The 8,059-nt window shown below is 36.0% G+C and overlaps 3 pseudogenes across 1 annotated transcript; 1 reads left to right on the plus strand and 2 right to left on the minus strand.

The window, feature by feature from the left end:
* The first annotated feature begins 256 nt into the window (after positions 1 to 256).
* Positions 257 to 806, plus strand: LOC143554969 (pleckstrin homology domain-containing protein 1 pseudogene; annotated as a pseudogene).
* A 1,084-nt stretch (positions 807 to 1,890) lies between these two features.
* Positions 1,891 to 2,202, minus strand: LOC143554978 (anthranilate synthase alpha subunit 2, chloroplastic pseudogene; annotated as a pseudogene).
* Positions 2,091 to 6,122, minus strand: LOC143554970 (anthranilate synthase alpha subunit 1, chloroplastic-like; annotated as a pseudogene). The gene is made up of 10 exons (XR_013139123.1): positions 5,871 to 6,122; positions 5,514 to 5,698; positions 4,616 to 4,805; positions 3,517 to 3,666; positions 3,321 to 3,442; positions 3,009 to 3,254; positions 2,860 to 2,916; positions 2,625 to 2,777; positions 2,471 to 2,551; positions 2,091 to 2,372 (listed from the first exon to the last, which is right to left on the minus strand). The product of XR_013139123.1 is annotated as an anthranilate synthase alpha subunit 1, chloroplastic-like (transcript).
* Between the last annotated feature and the right edge of the window lie 1,937 nt (positions 6,123 to 8,059).

Raw genomic sequence — 8,059 nt, forward strand, 5'->3', positions numbered from 1 at the left:
CCAAATCTAAAATTGTGGGGCTTTAAATCATAACGGGGCTTACCCCACTGTCTATGTAGTAGTGATATGACGCTTTAAGATGTACTTTCAAAACCCTCAAAAACACATAGCGTTATAATGGAATGAAGATGATTAAGTGATCACAAGCTAGTCACGTAAGCCGTTCAAATAAAAAGTAAAAAATAAAAAAATAGGAATACAATATGACAAACCAAAATGCAATGACAGGGTGTTTCACTGTCCAAATGCTCCAACCCTCACAAGTCATAATAATAATAATAATAATACCAAGAATAATAATAATAATATCTCCGCCCAAACTCCATCACCACCACCGCCATCTCTCACTATGGCGAGCCTGTGGCGCGCCGTGATGGGCGACTCACCACCCAACCCGGACGACTACGACGGCATCGAGTACTGGTCCAACCCGGAACGCACCGGCTGGCTCACCAAACAAGGCGAATACATCAAAACCTGGCGCCGCCGCTGGTTCGTTTTGAAACAAGGCAAACTCTTCTGGTTCAAGGACGCCGTCGTCACTCGCGGATCACGTCCACGTGGCGTCGTACCAGTGGCCACGTGCCTGACCGTCAAAGGCGCCGAAGATGTTATTAATAAAGAGTTTGCGTTTGAGCTGTCCACTCTGGCGGATACCATGTACTTTATTGCGGATTCGGAGAAGGAGAAGGAGGATTGGATAAACTCGATTGGAAGGTCGATTGTGCAGCACTCGAGGTCGGTTACGGTTAATGAGATTGTGGATTATGATCATAGCAATCGATAATATTAAGTGTTTTTGATGCTTTGTTTGTTTAATACTTTTAATTGTTAATTATTCCATCTGTTGTTCGTCTGGTTTGGTGATCGTGAGTGTATTATTTCTAGGGTCTTGTTAGTGATTTGAGATCTAGAATTTGGTGAGTGAGTTAGGTAAATTATGATTTTTTTAGACAAACGAAAAAAGTCCGGCTACTGTCAGGTAACCCAATGGCAAAAAATAACCTCACACGCTCGCGACTGCGGTTAACGCTGGATAGCCCAAACATATCATCTTGTTCTGTGTAAGTAATTATGTATATTTATAATACTCATGAGGCATTTGTATCATTTTTCAAAAATTTAACCGTGTAAGAAAAGTTTTGAAAAAAGAGCTAACTTGTTCATCCAAATTAACCCGTTTAGACCGGTCTGGTAAGTGAACAACCCTAACGGATTGGCTTTTCGTTTTCTTGAAGTCGTAGTTAGCGTTTGACATAGAACTTTTATCAAAACTAGCCCGGAGCATGAGCGCCCATAGAAAAATTGAAAAGTCCATGCCAACCGGGCACCGGTTGTTTTAATGCACATTTCAACAAAAGCCAAGGGTTCCGTTTACAATAGCCTGTAAAGTAGCTATCGGAGCAGCAATAGCTTGAAATTCGCCTAGCAACCTGTAAAGTAGCTATGGGAGCAGTAGCAGCCTGGTTACTTGTTTTATTTACTTGTATGTTCTGGCTTCTTGTTTCTGGCTAGTTGTCTGTTTTCTTTTTATATATTATCGGCCTTTCAGAAAAACGAAACATTTCTATCGTTTTTATCATTCTAAAAATTTTATACAAAATAACGATTTCGAAATAATCAATAAACTTTCAGACCGTCCAACCAGACAAGTTTGGTTTGCTGTTTTCCAGAATTGTAGTTAGTCATTCGCCCTTATATTCATTAAGACCGGTCGAACAGGATCGTAAAAACCCTCGTTAAGTTCTTACACAAATTGCCAGTATTCTTAAAACTTATAAAACAGTAAACTACACCTTTGATTTTACACTAGCAACATAATTTCATTTCCAACAACAAAACACCAGTCACCTATTACAACTCTTAACCTATTATGATAGTGATGCTAACTCACTCACAAAAAGCCGACTCAGCCAGATCAATGGCTCGAGCCAAGCCAGCTACTTTGTGTTCGCACTCTTGTTGCTCGTCATCCGGAACACTATCGGCTACAATACCGGCTCCAGCTTGAAGGTAAGCCACCCATTGCTTTTTTTTGCTATCTTTTTTGTATAAACACACCGTGTCAAAACGGGCCTGGGTCGGGAACACCATGGTCCTTGAAGAAAGGGCCATATCCATATCTCCAGAAAACGAAATCGACCCGAACCCACCACTGTAGGGCCCGCGCCTTGTTACTTCCAGTTTATCAATTAGCTCCATTGCCTTCACCTGTATAAGAATAATACTTTCATCAAATTTGAACGGGCCCGTTATGGTTATGATTTATTTCTAACGGGTCAAACCTTTGGAGCACCACTAACTGTCCCGACAGGAAGTTTAGCACGAAGGGCCTCCCAACAAGTCATATGATCGAGCAACTCACCTGTTACCTTTAAAAACAAAAAGAAGAATGTAATTATTGTTAACGGGCCATTGTCTAAATAAGCGAGTCGGTCCAGGTTGGGTTGACCAACATATACTGACTTACTGTGGAACTGATGTGCATCACATGGGAGTATCGTTCAATGGTCATAAGCTTATCTACTTTAACCGAACCAGGTTTTGTGACCTACATACGCGCATTAACAAAGTCAACATTTTGACAAAAAAAATATTTGTTGACCTAAAAAAGTCAAAATAACCTTTCCAACATCATTCCGTCCCAAGTCAACCAGCATGATGTGTTCCGCGCGTTGTTTCTCATCTTTTAATAACATCTTTTCTAACTGTTTATCCTCATCAGGAGTTTTTCCTCTTCTTATAGTTCCGGCTAAAGGTCGGTTAATAACCGTATTCTGTCAATAGATACATAGCATTAATGGTTTTTGTATATTTTTTCAATAATAGGAATATTTGTAAAGTTATAAAAAAACTAACATTTTTCACACGAGTGAGAATTTCTGGGCTTGAACCAACCAAGATACACCCTCGAGCCTGACAATTTGAAAAGTTTAGTTAGAATGACGAATGCATATAATGAATATGAGATAACTAAACAAATAATATTATTTTTATAAATAATGCACCTGTAAATAAGTCATGTAGGGACTTGGATTCACAACTCTTAAAGCTCTGTAAATCTGAAAAGGATCCGCAAGCGTTCGGCGTTCAAAGCGTTGACTTAAAACAATTTGGAAAATATCACCTGCAAGAATGTGTTCTTTTGCTTGCAAGACTGCTGCCTTGTATTCTTCTCGGGTCATGTTTGACCGGGTCAAAGGATTCCCGAATTGGTGGGTGCTTAATTGCACCGAGCCCGCAAGTAACTTGGGCTAATGAGTAAAAACTAAGTAAAGATAAATAATGCGAAAGTGACATAATAACGAAAGGTCAGTAACTTACGGGTCAACATCATGTACTTTAGACACTAATTTTTTCAACCGCTTGATTCCATCTTTATAAGCTTCTTCGGTAGATGAATACTGATCAAGTCTCACCCAATGAATTATGTATGCTTTCTGAAGATCAAAGTTATTACGATAAAGTTTTATAGAATTATGTTAAAAAGGGTATACAATTATGGTATTGAGTACCTTTGCACGTGATCAAACACGATCACGTCTTCATATAATCCAAGATGGATGTCTGGTAGATTCCTGTCATCTTGCGGTGCATCTATAAACAACAGTTTTTTCTTCTCTACATAACGGACCGCGTCATATGAAAAGTAACCAACCCAACCACCTGTTTATCCTTGAAATTTAGAAATTGATGACATACTCATGTTTTAGTTAAAAAACATTATGTGAAATCTTTAATGCTAAATTGTTATGGATGATACATAATTTTGTCCTTCCTCAAACATTCAATGTCAAATAAGTCAGTTTATTTGAAAAGCAACTAATGTTTCACCAACCAATGATGATATTCAATACAATGATTTAATGTTCATCTATAAAATGTATCAACTGTTTTTGTCTGGCCAAAAGCATTGCAACATGATATGCAAGAAGACAGTTGCCAAAAAATGGATGCCATTAAGGTTCTCTGTTGTGGGCTAACTAGGGGCGCCAACATGGTGCCACATGGGCACTTTAAGACTCTACACACCCTGCCGTGAAAGGGGGCGGTAGCCCCTTAACGCCTTTGAGGGTATTTTGAGGTGGGGTCCACCCCATTTCAACCTATCACATTTCTTTTGTTTTTTTTATACTGTTTAAAATGCAACACGTTTGTTAAATTGTGAGTTATTTAAAGCCTACTGCATACGTGGTAGTGACGTGGTTTTTTTAAACTAGCCTTTTCTAGTTAGCCTTATCCCACAACACGTAGCCTAAAACCCAGATTTCGTTAATCATTAAGCACTATATCTCTTTCAACTACCTCCATCTCTACATGAACAGCTGTATTTATGAGCAGCATTTAAGGACCACACTAGCCATAGTAAGTTGTGGGCAATAATTACAAATACAACTTCTACAAATTGAGATTCAACTGTTAGCAATACAACTATCATATGTAGAAAGAACATATCAATAATTAGAAAGAACCATACTACTATTGTATACTAGCAATAGTAAATATTTATGAAGTTTCTGTTAGCAGTTGAATTATCAGATATAGAAAGAACATATCAATAAATGTTTCAGCAGACAAACATTTATTTCACATTGACATTAGACCAAGGCCATACCACAAAATGTATCAGGAAGGCCATCAACAAGTTGAGGTTTCCAACCATCAGATAGACTTTTCGGTATTTCCAAAGGATCGTCAACGACTTTATGAATCAAGCTTCCTTTGTTATGATCCATAATGGTGACATTGTTTTCTTTAGCAATAACTTCAATCGTTGGATCAGATCCAACCACACTGTATCGTCCCTACAAATTAATATCGATACATTTAAATCATTCGGTCAAAACAATGAGATTAAATAGGGGTACGCATGAAATCAAAAAAACACACCGAAACAAAAACCGATGGTTTGGTTTTATGTTTCCGTAGAAACCGAACTTTAGGTTCGGTCTTGGTTTTGCTGCAATAAAACCCAAAAAAATGAACCAAACCGATTTTATATATTTTCATTTTCTATTTTGAACTTGAAGTAGTTTATAAAAAAAATAATAAATACTCAAAGCCAAATAGTTTAGGCCAAAATTTATTATCTTCGAGCCAAATTTTTTTTTTTCGGCCCAAAATTTATTATCTTTGAGCCAAAAAATTTTTCGGCCCAAAAGTTTGAAGCACCGATGGCAAAATGGAAACAACCGAAACCGAACCAAACCCAAACCAAAAAGGCCAAAACTTAAAAAATCGAAACCCTACAGTCTTCAAAAACTCAAAAAACAAATATTCGGTTTTCGGTTTGGTTTGGTTTGGTTTGGTTTGGTTTGGTTTTAGCCCAAAACCGACCCAAACTAAACTGAAAACGCCCCTACTATAAAACAATTAGGTTACTATTCTAGTTCTTTGCCCCAATGTTAAATGAGATTATATTTGTTACTATATGATTATTATTACTACTATTTTTGACATCCAGGAAATTTGGAATATATAAGAATGAATGATACAACTGCAAATCATCTCACAACTTGTGAAGTTCGGACCCCAGGCTCAACAGACTCAAACAGAAAGCAAGGAACCTCTCGGTCGTCTTCCTTAACCAGACAACGGTAAGCTAACACTGGCGTTAAGTGATCTGCGAATATGCATCTATGAAGCGGTATTAAGTTTCCTCTCCTTGAAGCTTTAAGGAACCCCGCTTCCTCGGCACCTAGACATGAACCACTCAACATCAGTTCACAAAAAACTACATGAACCTGGTCCGTCAAGTTCAGTCTGATATACCGACTGAACTCGACGGACCAATGCATATATAAAGATTACAAATCTACTACACAACAAGAGCGAAATGAGTACAACTAATGCATGCGAAAGGAGATAACCTATAGAAGGCGACTGAAGAACACATCGAATGGGAAACGAAAGCGAAGCACGGCTGTTTCTGCTTCGACCGGAGGAGATTGCGGGTGGAAAAAGGGCGTGAAACGAAGGTGGTGACCGGAGATTAAGAGCTACGAATTGCATGATTCTTGGAGATGAAAGTTCCGAATGGAAGATTCCTTTGCATACATACATGTGTTATGTGTAATGTGTGTTTATTATATAGGCAACAAGAAGTTAATGCAGGTTTGGGAGCTGAGACTGGGACTTGTGACCGCTATTACAATTTACCACATTAACCTTATTTCTTGCAACTTGTACATCTTCACTGAAATCTATACTCTTTTCTTTTATTCTTTTTAGCTTTTTCAATGATCTATATCACCATAAGATATGAATTATTATTACTCATGTATTTGTGTTTTTATCATATATAGTGAGCTTCTTCAATAGACGATTTTCAATTTCAAAGGATGATATACTTTGTTGTTGATCAGTTCTTCATGTAAGCAATTGAAAATATGATAAATATTAAATCTATGAACCTGTTACAGCATTGAGAGTAGTAACCGCAACAAAGAATGATGTAGACGACATGGTTGTCAGCTTGGTCTAGTTCCCCTTTAGGATGTATAGTTAAGGATGGTGTTAGGGCTATTGAGAGGAATCCGGTTTTTAGGAGAGAGGAGACTCGTAAATTGTTATGTGTGTGATTAGGTTATAATGTTAATATTTATCTCTTTATATACATTCAAGAGGAAACCCTTTATTTGTTAAGCAAAGGTAATATGACACATCAACAATTACTAAACTAATATATAATAAGGTATAATTAATATTTTGATCTAATATTATATAAATGATAATGATGGGCATATAAATAAATATATATATTCATTATATTTATTCTTACATTCTCCCACTTGGCCGAATAATCATTTATTATGAGTATTAGATTAGTCTGATCATAAGTTAATACTCATTTTAGCTTTAAACTCAAATTGGAGTAGAGAATACAGTCATTGAATTAGACATCAACTCAAGACCCCCATTAATTATACTGTAGTCCTTATTTAAAACCGAAGTAGTTATGATCAAAGTTTTCAAATAAGTCCTTCAAACACTTGATTTGTATAATAATTTGTCTACGTCATAATGCATGTAGAACATATTAGGAGACATACAAAATCAAAAGTGATGAGGAAAATTAATAGTTAATCATTCATAGTATGATATGCAGTTGTACACGGTCATCAATAAACCCCTCATGATCATAAGCGCTTTCATAATACTTATGGGTAATTGACCTTTAGTTATATGATCCTTAAGCATAATAAATGTATTCGATATGAAAATTTAGATTCCTCAATTCGTTTATAAACGAATAATTAATTTCATATCAAAATTTACTGCAGCACCTCTCAAACTGTTACCGTTTGAGAAAACATGGTAACTGACTTTATCTCAATAAGTCTTCAATATACAATTTATATGGAGTTTAATAAAACTTATGAGTCCACTAATAAATTTTCAACAACATTTATTGACAACATCGTTGTAATTAATCAACTTATTATGTCGTTATGACTTAGGTTGTTGTTATCAGTTCATTATGACTACTCATGAGATAGATTTATCTACTGACTACTGTCATAAGAATATATCCCTAAAATTACATTTTCTTATCCCTGAATATGACAAAATTTAGAGTAATCTACCGGTTTGAATTCTCACTCCTTCTTTTAAATTATAGTCTTTCGTTTCTTTTAAAGATATTTTAATACTATTTTAAGCGCTTCACATTAATCTAGACATATCTAGTATGTTGCAATTTTGAGTAATATCTAAACAAGTATGGACTTGAACCTACATAAGGTTACTACTTAATGAAGCATAAAGTAATAATCTCAATGATTCTATTATCCTCTAAAATAGAGCAATATTGTTTGTTACATGTGTAAGGACCCATTTAAGGTAAAACTTATAGAACAAAGCTAACGTCCTTTGGGTCTATCTCAGAATGTTACGATATCTATTAGGTAAGGGATATCTCCGAGATCTATCATATCAAAGTATGTACGCACAATGCTTTGACTTATGTAACATATATTTGTCAGAAGAATGTCATCTATATAACGAAAAATTTGTTTTTAGTTGTTCCCACTCATCTTAAGGTAGGTACATTAATCCA

This window comes from Bidens hawaiensis, unplaced genomic scaffold, assembly GCF_021521415.1.
Source record: "Bidens hawaiensis isolate Kalapana, Puna unplaced genomic scaffold, B.hawaiensis_p1.1 tig00017939_1, whole genome shotgun sequence".
NCBI classification, from domain to species: domain Eukaryota; kingdom Viridiplantae; phylum Streptophyta; class Magnoliopsida; order Asterales; family Asteraceae; genus Bidens; species Bidens hawaiensis.